This window comes from Cryptotermes secundus, unplaced genomic scaffold, assembly GCF_002891405.2.
Source record: "Cryptotermes secundus unplaced genomic scaffold, Csec_1.0 scaffold56, whole genome shotgun sequence".
Classification (NCBI taxonomy): domain Eukaryota; kingdom Metazoa; phylum Arthropoda; class Insecta; order Blattodea; family Kalotermitidae; genus Cryptotermes; species Cryptotermes secundus.
Genome location: NW_019744407.1, coordinates 1,716,615 through 1,725,088, shown reverse-complemented (window position 1 = coordinate 1,725,088; position 8,474 = coordinate 1,716,615). Strand labels below are relative to the sequence as shown.

The following is an 8,474-nucleotide window of genomic DNA, read 5'->3' as shown; positions in this document are numbered from 1 at the left end:
AAACATCGCCCCACAAACCTGCTTCAGCTGAAGAATGTTATTTGGCAGGAAGTAGCCCAAATTCCGGTGCACATGTTGGAACGCGCAGAGGGGAACTTCAGAAAACGGTTGCATCAGTGCATAGAGAACGGTGGCCACCACCTTCAAGATATTTTGTTTAAAACTACATGATTTAAAACTTTAAAGTATGTTCTTTCGTTAGCTAAACATAATTTTTCTTTTATTCGCCTTCAAAAAAGGGAAGTTTCTGCGCCCCACCCTGTACAAGAAATAATTCTGAAAACGTGGCAAAGGTCAAGTACAAAGTAGCAAAAAGCAGTAACATCTTAAAATTGCATCCATGCTGAAATCAAACGCAAATTAAATTTGGGAGCTGACTGCTACAGATCATTACTTTCGAAATATTTGATCTTCCCATCTACATGTGCCATGGCGGGGAGAGGCAATCTAGGCACCTGCTCCCTCCTGAATTGCTTTAGAGAAAAAGAAATGTACAAGATATTAATACCATAATATCAGAGGGTCCTGAACAGAGTTTAAGGAACCATCCACGTTTCAACATAGAGGGCCACAGCTCCAGAACGATCCGTAAAAATATTCTAAAATGACTTAAACGTAAGTTTGTAAGTAAGTTTTCTGTCTCCCCTCTTCCTTGGAAACAATATTGCCGCTGGGTTCCCTCTTGGTTAAATGGGACGGCGTCCATGATCTACCACCTAAAAATCTAAAGATTACAATGTATGCAACTATTATTTTGGATGTCCTGAAAACTGGTCTCGCATTCTAAAACAGGCTGATGATCGTTGAGAGTATTTGCATCTACAAATGGGGAACAGCAGAAGAATGTAGTAATTACACAACAAAAGCTTCACAATTTGTACGCTACACTGCATATTAGGATAATGGAGATGAATTTTGGTATACATTTAGGAGGGATGGGGGGAGAGATGAAATCATATAAAATTTTGGCAACAAAGCTCAAGGGAAAAGTCAATCTAAGAGATCCTGGTAAAGATGTGAGATAATACTGAAACTGATCTTTGAGAAAAAATGCGCAGGCTAATTTACGAACTTCAGACTTGAGTTACATTAACTTATCAATAACATCCCTGCGACATGGAGTTAACGCCAAAAGCCGAGTCGAGAGTTCCAACATCTGCTGCGAGAGAAAATCTGTTTTGTTTCCTGGAAAAAAAAAAAAACCCCCCAAACCATAATTCGTATCATACTGTCACGTGATGGAATGTGACTATAGATGGGGCTGCATTGATAATATGATCTACTGAACTCTTAAACAGCTCGTGAATACATTTCACTGATCACTATCACACACAGACTACTGTTCTCCGTCACGGTCTTCACTGCGCTGCTTGGTAGCGGCTTTCAACGGTGTAGCGTCCTCGATCTCCGCGACCAAAGGCTTCTGTTCTCGCTGGATGGCACCTTTCAGCTGCAGCTCCTACGCTATACTAACTGGCTTCCGACTCTCGAACTAACTCACAAAGTCAAAGTAAAAAAAAAAACCCCCCAAACTCAGTCAGTAAGTCTTAGTGTCGAGCCCCATTTGGGGCTCATGACCAGATATTAATTATTACCGTTTGACAGTTACAGTCTTGTTTCTGTGGGTCGCCTTCTCTGACGAGAGGACGGGTCTGTCTGTCCGAGTCCCTTGGGACTCGCGACCATATTTTACTGTTTTAGAACTGAGACTTCCCTTTTCGTCGCCTCCTACGACTCGCAGGGTCACGGTGAAGGTATTCGACCCAGCCTCCACACGGGGTTCAACTAACTCACAACGCAACATCGACTCCTTATGCAGCCACGGAACGGACAGCATAGAAAACACCTCTCAACAGTTCTGCTGTTGCATCACGTAGCTATGGCACGGACCGCGTAGAGAACACCGCTTTCCATTATTGTTGTATCCTCCTGTTTCCGTGGAATTGTTGCGTTCGTGTCTGTTGACGGAGCCGTTACCTAGTAACAGGTCTACACGTCACAATACAATACCCAGAAACAAATATCGCGGAATTACCCGCTTTGGGCTTACATTCAATTCATGCATATCACCAAGCTGCCCCTTTGCCAAGACATATACTGAATTCGCACGAATCAACATGCTGCCCCTTGCCATCAAATAGTTCCATACTACGAACGGTTTCCTGGTGTTCTGATGGGCATATGGAGCAGCCCACAATATCAAAATATTTTTGTATACGAAACAAAAAGAAATCGACTACCAGAATTAGAACATAAATAACGCGTGAAAGAGACAGAAAAAGTATGCTATATACTGAACTTTGACTCTCAAATTATAATTCATAACATGCAATATTCAGAAACAAATATGGTCTGAATTACTCTCTTTGTATTCGATTTGTGCACGTAACAATTTGTTCCTCTGTCACCACTAACAAGCTCAGTGTTACAAACACGACTTCCAGCTGTTCTGGAGGCCACCACTGTAAGACACCGAAGATCTCCACAGTGCTCTTCATGTGCTACAGCGACAAGATGGATAATAGTCGGAGTAAGATTTAACACGCCAGATGTTCAGTTCGTGGTTGTGAAATGCGAACTTTTCCCCTCGATTCTGTGAATTCTAAACGAAACAAATATAAATATATAATTACGGTGCGTCCTTAGGTTGCGGATGGAGAAGGCCTCCAGATATGGTCGGTAGCTGCTAATATCTTGAATAAGCAGTCGCAGACAGCCGATAAGTGGTGGTCCTCCAGCTTGGGGCTTTGACGTGAGGCTAACTATTCATCATGTAAAAAATTAGCCTGTTACGAAATGTCACACAGAACCTCGGACCTGGCAGGATTCTGTGGATAAAAGGCCTACGCTAAAGAAACTGGACATGAAATTCCGTAAGAAGTCGGTATAGTGCAGGTTCGCTCATGGCAGTTGCGAAGGAAAAATCTAAATGTTAAGTTGGATCTAGTGGGAGTACAGGAAGTCAGATTGAAAAGAGATGGCACAAAACCAGCAGGCGAACATACATTTGTCTACGGAAAGGACAATGTGAATCATGAATTAGGTACACGTTTTTTCGTACATAAGAGAATCGTATCAGCCGTTAGAAAGGTAGAGTTTGCTAGCGATAAGATATACGTAATACCAAGAGGTCGCTGGTGTGATGTCATTGTTCTCAATATCCATGGCCCAACAAAAGACAACATCGATTATGTGAAGAGCAGGTTGTACGAAGAACTACAATGTGTATTCGATAAATTCCCTGAATACCACATGTAAATTTTGTTAGGATATTTTAATGCCAAAGTAGGTAGGGTAGACATTTTCAAACCAACAACTGGGAATGAGAGTTTGTATGAAATATGTAATTATAATGGAGTTGGAGTAGTAAAGTTTGACATATCCAAAAAAATAAGATTGACAAAAGTTTCCACATCGTAACATCCATAAATTTACTTGAACATCTCCTGAAGGGACATCTAAATTGACCACATTTTGATATAAAGGAAACTACATTCAAGTATACTTCATATCCGAGAGTTGAGGGCCGCAGATTACGATACTGACCACTACCTGGTGGTGTCAGAAATTTGGGGAAGGACTGGCAGTGAGCAAACAAACAACACGCATTTCATATGCAAGGTTCAATCACAAAACATCAGGAAGGTCCAGAAAAACCAGGTGGGACTGAAATTAAATGGGACACATCAGGTGTTGGCCTACGCTGATGATGTGAATTTACTGGGTAATAACATAGCTACCACAAAGAAAAACACACAAACTTTTAACTGACGCTAGTAAAGAAGTTGGTCTAGTAGGAAGCGCAGACAAAACTAAGTGTATGTTGCTGTCTCCTCGCCAGAATGAAGGGCAAAATCATAACAACCAGCAGATCCTTTGAAAATGTGGCAGTTTAAACATTTTGGAATGACAGTAACAAACCAAAACTTGAATCGGGAGGAAAGTACGAAGAGACTGACTTCGAGTAATGCTTGCTATCATTCAGTCCAGAATCTTTTGTCTTCTCGTCTGCTGTCTAAAAACACAATAATTAAAATACGCAAAAATTATAATTTTTCTTATGCTGTATGTTTGCGAAACTTGGTCTCTGACATTAAGGAATGAACACAAACTGAGGTTGTTTTAAGAATTGGGTGCTGACGAGAATATTTGGATCGAAGAAGGATGAAGTGACGGGAGATTGGAGAAAACTGCATAATGTAGAGCTTTATAACTTGCACTCTTCGCCAAATATAATCAGAATGATCAAGTCAAGAAGGGTGAGATGGGTAGGGCATGTAGCACCAATGGGTAGAACAGGAATGCATGTAGGATACTGGTGGGAAATGAAGAAGGAAAGGGACCAGTAGGAAATTAAAGACGTAGGTGGGTGGTTAATATTAAAAAGGATCTTAGAGAGACAGGATGGAATGGTATGGACTGAACTGATCTGGCTCAAGACAGGGACCAGTGGATGGTTTTGTGAACACGGTAATGAACCTCCGGGTTCCATAAAACGCTGGGAAGTTCCTGAGTAGCTATAGTAGCTGAGTAGGGCTCAGCTCCATGAAGTTTGATAGTTAAGTGAAACTGACCATATGGAAGTCTTGGTCAAGATGTCATTAAAAATATCATTTTATGCAATCATCAAATTCATTTAGAAGTAGGCACTTGACATTTAGACAGAAAACTTAACCTTTTTACATGAGGGTTTAAAACAGCGATTCTCAACTTTGGGGATTCACTGCACGCGCCATTTTTGGAGTTCCAAATTATGTATAAACCACGATTATCATTACACATAAACCCCTTTTCCAAGAACACATCCTAGACTGAATTCAGTTGCACTTTACAGTGTCGCAAAAGTGTACATTATACGAGGGTCGTACTGAAAGTCACGAGCTACAATTTTTTGTAAAGTAACATGCTTTATTATTGACAAACCAAATACACCATCTCAATCTACAGACCTTTNCACGACGGAGCTTGTGCAGCGTCTGGACATAACGAGCAGCATTGATGGTTTGCCCAGGTTCCAGGAATTCGGCCAGAATAAACCCCTCTGCATCCCAGAAGACTGTGCCCATCACCTTCGCAGCTGATGGCACTGTCCTTGCCTTCTTTTTTGATGGAGAATGCAAATGCTGCCATTCCATACTCTGCCGTTTCGTTTCAGGCTCGAAATGGTGAAACCAGCTTGTCACCTGTCACAATACAGAGCAAAAAATCGTCACCTTCGTGTCGATATCTCTGCAGCAGTTCTGAGGTAACGGCTTTCAGCTGACCTTTGTGGTCTTCGGTCAATAACTGCGGGACCCAACGAGCACAAACTTTCGTATAGCCCAAGCTTTCAATCGTCTCCTGTACTGCACTGTTCCCTATTCCAAGTTTTCGGGCTATAGTGTCAACAGTCACACGCCTGTCACCTTGAATGATCTCATCCACTCTTTCCTTGTTGCGTTCAGTTGAGGCTGTTCGAGGACGACCGCTCCGAGGCTCATCTTCGATGCTGGTGTTCCCATCTTTAAAATGTTTCACCCATCTTCGAACACTGCTCGCACCCATGCACACACTTCCATAAGCACGCTGAAGTCTGGTACATTTCTGCAGCAGGGATTTCCTCTTTCACAAGAAATTCGATGACAGTACGCAATCGACATATCGTTGTCGGCCATTTTATTAGGAGTGATACTGGTCACGTGCTGCAAGCTATTGACGTCACAAGACACTCAAGGTTAACACAACAGCTGGTTCCACCTCCCACCGTACTCTCTTTCGTCTGCTGTTACCAGGTTGCATGCAAAAAAAAGTTGCTCATGACTTTCAGTACGACCTACGTACGTTCAACAGGGGCATTCGACTGAAGGAATTGTGACATTCTAACAACTAATTTAAATTGATTATAACTACAATTATTCTCTTCTCTTATAATAAACAAATATTAAGTTAATATGCAACTGTACACGTTCGTCATGGTGCGGTATACTTTCAAGGAAAGTGTATTTCTGTATGACACCTATGTGAAATAGGAATCTGCTAGAAAGTGCTGGCAGAAATTTCGACGTAAATTTCGTGACGAAAGAGTTCCCCAGCAGACGAACAACTCACAATTTATTGAATAAACTTAGAACAACGGGATTCTTAACAGTCAAGAAACAACATAGCACCGAGTGCAAACTGAGGAGATGTTAAATGACATATGGACCAGACTTGTACACCTAGAAAATCACTGAAACGTCTAGCTAATGAGACTGGAGTATCAGAGTCTAGTGCAAGAACGGCAGCATAATTGATGAATTGCTATAAAATAGTAATCCAAGCACGCATTGCAGCCGCGCCACACAACCAACAAAGTTCATTTTTGCAGTTAGCTTCAGTCTATCGTCGAAGGTGAGATGGATCCCCAGTTGAATTCTTTTCTGATGAAGCGTAGTTTCACTTGCTGAAATACATAAATACGCAAAATTATCGCTACTGGAGTACACAAAATCCACAACTAACCCTCCAAGTCCCGCTCCATCCAGTGAAAGTTGATCTCTGGGTTGCTGTTAAGTGCAAGTGCACTGTTGGACATCTGTTCTTTTAACGAAACAATTAACTTCGAAAGACATTTACGTGTAAAGGGACATTTTCAACACCTCCTATGATCTGCGATTTGTAACTACATTCCGAACGTTATCGGCCGTGAGGCATCCTGAGTCATCGGCAAAATTCGTATGAGCCTCGCGGAAAGCGACGCCCCGGTTGTCTTGAAGCGCAGAGCTGTCGAATCGGTCAAAAAAGTAAAAATTGTCCCTGTATATATACAAGGTCGTGGAACCTCGCTTAACGAGCATAATTCGTTCCAGAATCTTACTCGTAATGCGGAACACTCGTTAAGCGAAACAATTTTTCCCATATAAATTAATGTGAAATACGATAATGCGTTCCATGCCAAAAAAAATACTCAAACAATTTTATGTATAACGTTTATTCAAAGAAAATTATATACACATTGTTAAGGAGCGTGAATCATTTTCATCTTTTCTTCTATGCGGAATGAACCAACCTGGAATGCAAATTCGATTTGCAGGAAAAAAAAAACACGAAATAATTAGTTTATTATTTATGATACATATCTAATTCTTTTTTAATAGAAAGCTGTCTAGAAACACACGTTTTTGCCGACACTTCAAAATTTGGTGAAAATGCGACACAGCATTATCATTAAATAAATTTGTAGCGCGCATAGCCACTGCCTTATTAGGGTGATGCGTCTCAATGTACGATGCAACAGTTTCCCATGCTTTCAGCATTTCTATTATTGCGCCAGAAGATTTTTGCTTGCTGTTAGCTCCTCCTCCTCCTCCTCCTCCTCCTCCACAACTTCTTGCTGTGAAATACAATGCAACTCCATAGGCTCTTCGGTGGTCAGCTCTTGGCCGTGCTCTTCCACAAGCTCATCGATATCATTGTTATCCACCTCCAGCCCCTTATCTTGGCCAAAGACACAATGTCTTTGACTACAGGCTCCACAGGTACTATCTCAAGCCCCTCAAAGTCACATTCGAAGCAACGTTCTCCGGCCAAAGCTTCTTCCAAGCAGAAGTGAGCGTTCTCTTGGTAAGCTCTTCCCACGCCTTTTCGATCATCTTAAGGCAGGCAACGATGTGGAAGTGATATTTCCAAACATCTCTGAGAGTGAGATTGGTCCCTTCAGTCACCTCAAAACAACTCTCGAAGAGTGCTTTAGTGTGCAGCGTCTTAAAAGTTAGAAATAAGCTGCTGGTCCATAGGCTGGAGTAACGGAGTGGTGTTGGGAGGCAGAAATTGGATCTTGATGAGTTTAAAACCTTCAAGGAGGTCATCTTGTAGGTCTGGAGGATGGGCAGGAGCGTTGCCCATAACAAGCAAGACATGGAGTGGCAGATTCATCTCAAGCAAATATTTTTTCACAGAAGGACCAAACACTTCATTGATCCAATCAGTAAAAAGGTCACGTGTCACTCAAGCCTTGTTGTTGGACCTCCACATCACATTTAGCCTGCTCTTCTGGACTTTACACTTCTTGAAAGCTCGTGGAGTTTCTGAATGGTAAACAAGCAGCGGTTTAATTTTCAAATCGCCGCTTGCATTGGCACAAAATAGCAACTTCAGACGGTCTTACATTGGCTTATGGCCGGGCAATTCATTATCCTCTGCTGTTATACAGGTTCGCTTCGGCATCTTTTACCAGAAGAGACCCGTCTCGTCACAATTAAAAACCTGTTGCGGCAGGTAACCCTCAGAATCTACGAGCTTCTTGAAGTCGCCGATGAAGTTCTCTGCTGCCTTTGTGTCGGAGCTTGCTGCTTCACCGTGCCTTACAACGCTGTGGACGCCGGTTCTTCTCTTAAACTTCTCGAACCACCCACGGCTTCCCTTAAATGCTTCTTCTTCGGCCGTTGATGATCCTGGCGTCTTCTTAACGAGGTCGGCGAAAATCATTTTCGCCTTCTCACAAATGATGTTGTCGT

The 8,474-nt window shown here is 42.1% G+C and overlaps 1 protein-coding gene across 4 annotated transcripts in view; it reads right to left on the bottom strand.

The window, feature by feature from the left end:
* The window catches only part of LOC111874644 (serine/threonine-protein kinase Warts), a 100,040-nt gene that overhangs the window by 73,766 nt on the left and 17,800 nt on the right, over positions 1 to 8,474 (bottom strand). The gene's annotated exons all lie outside the window — the stretch shown is intronic.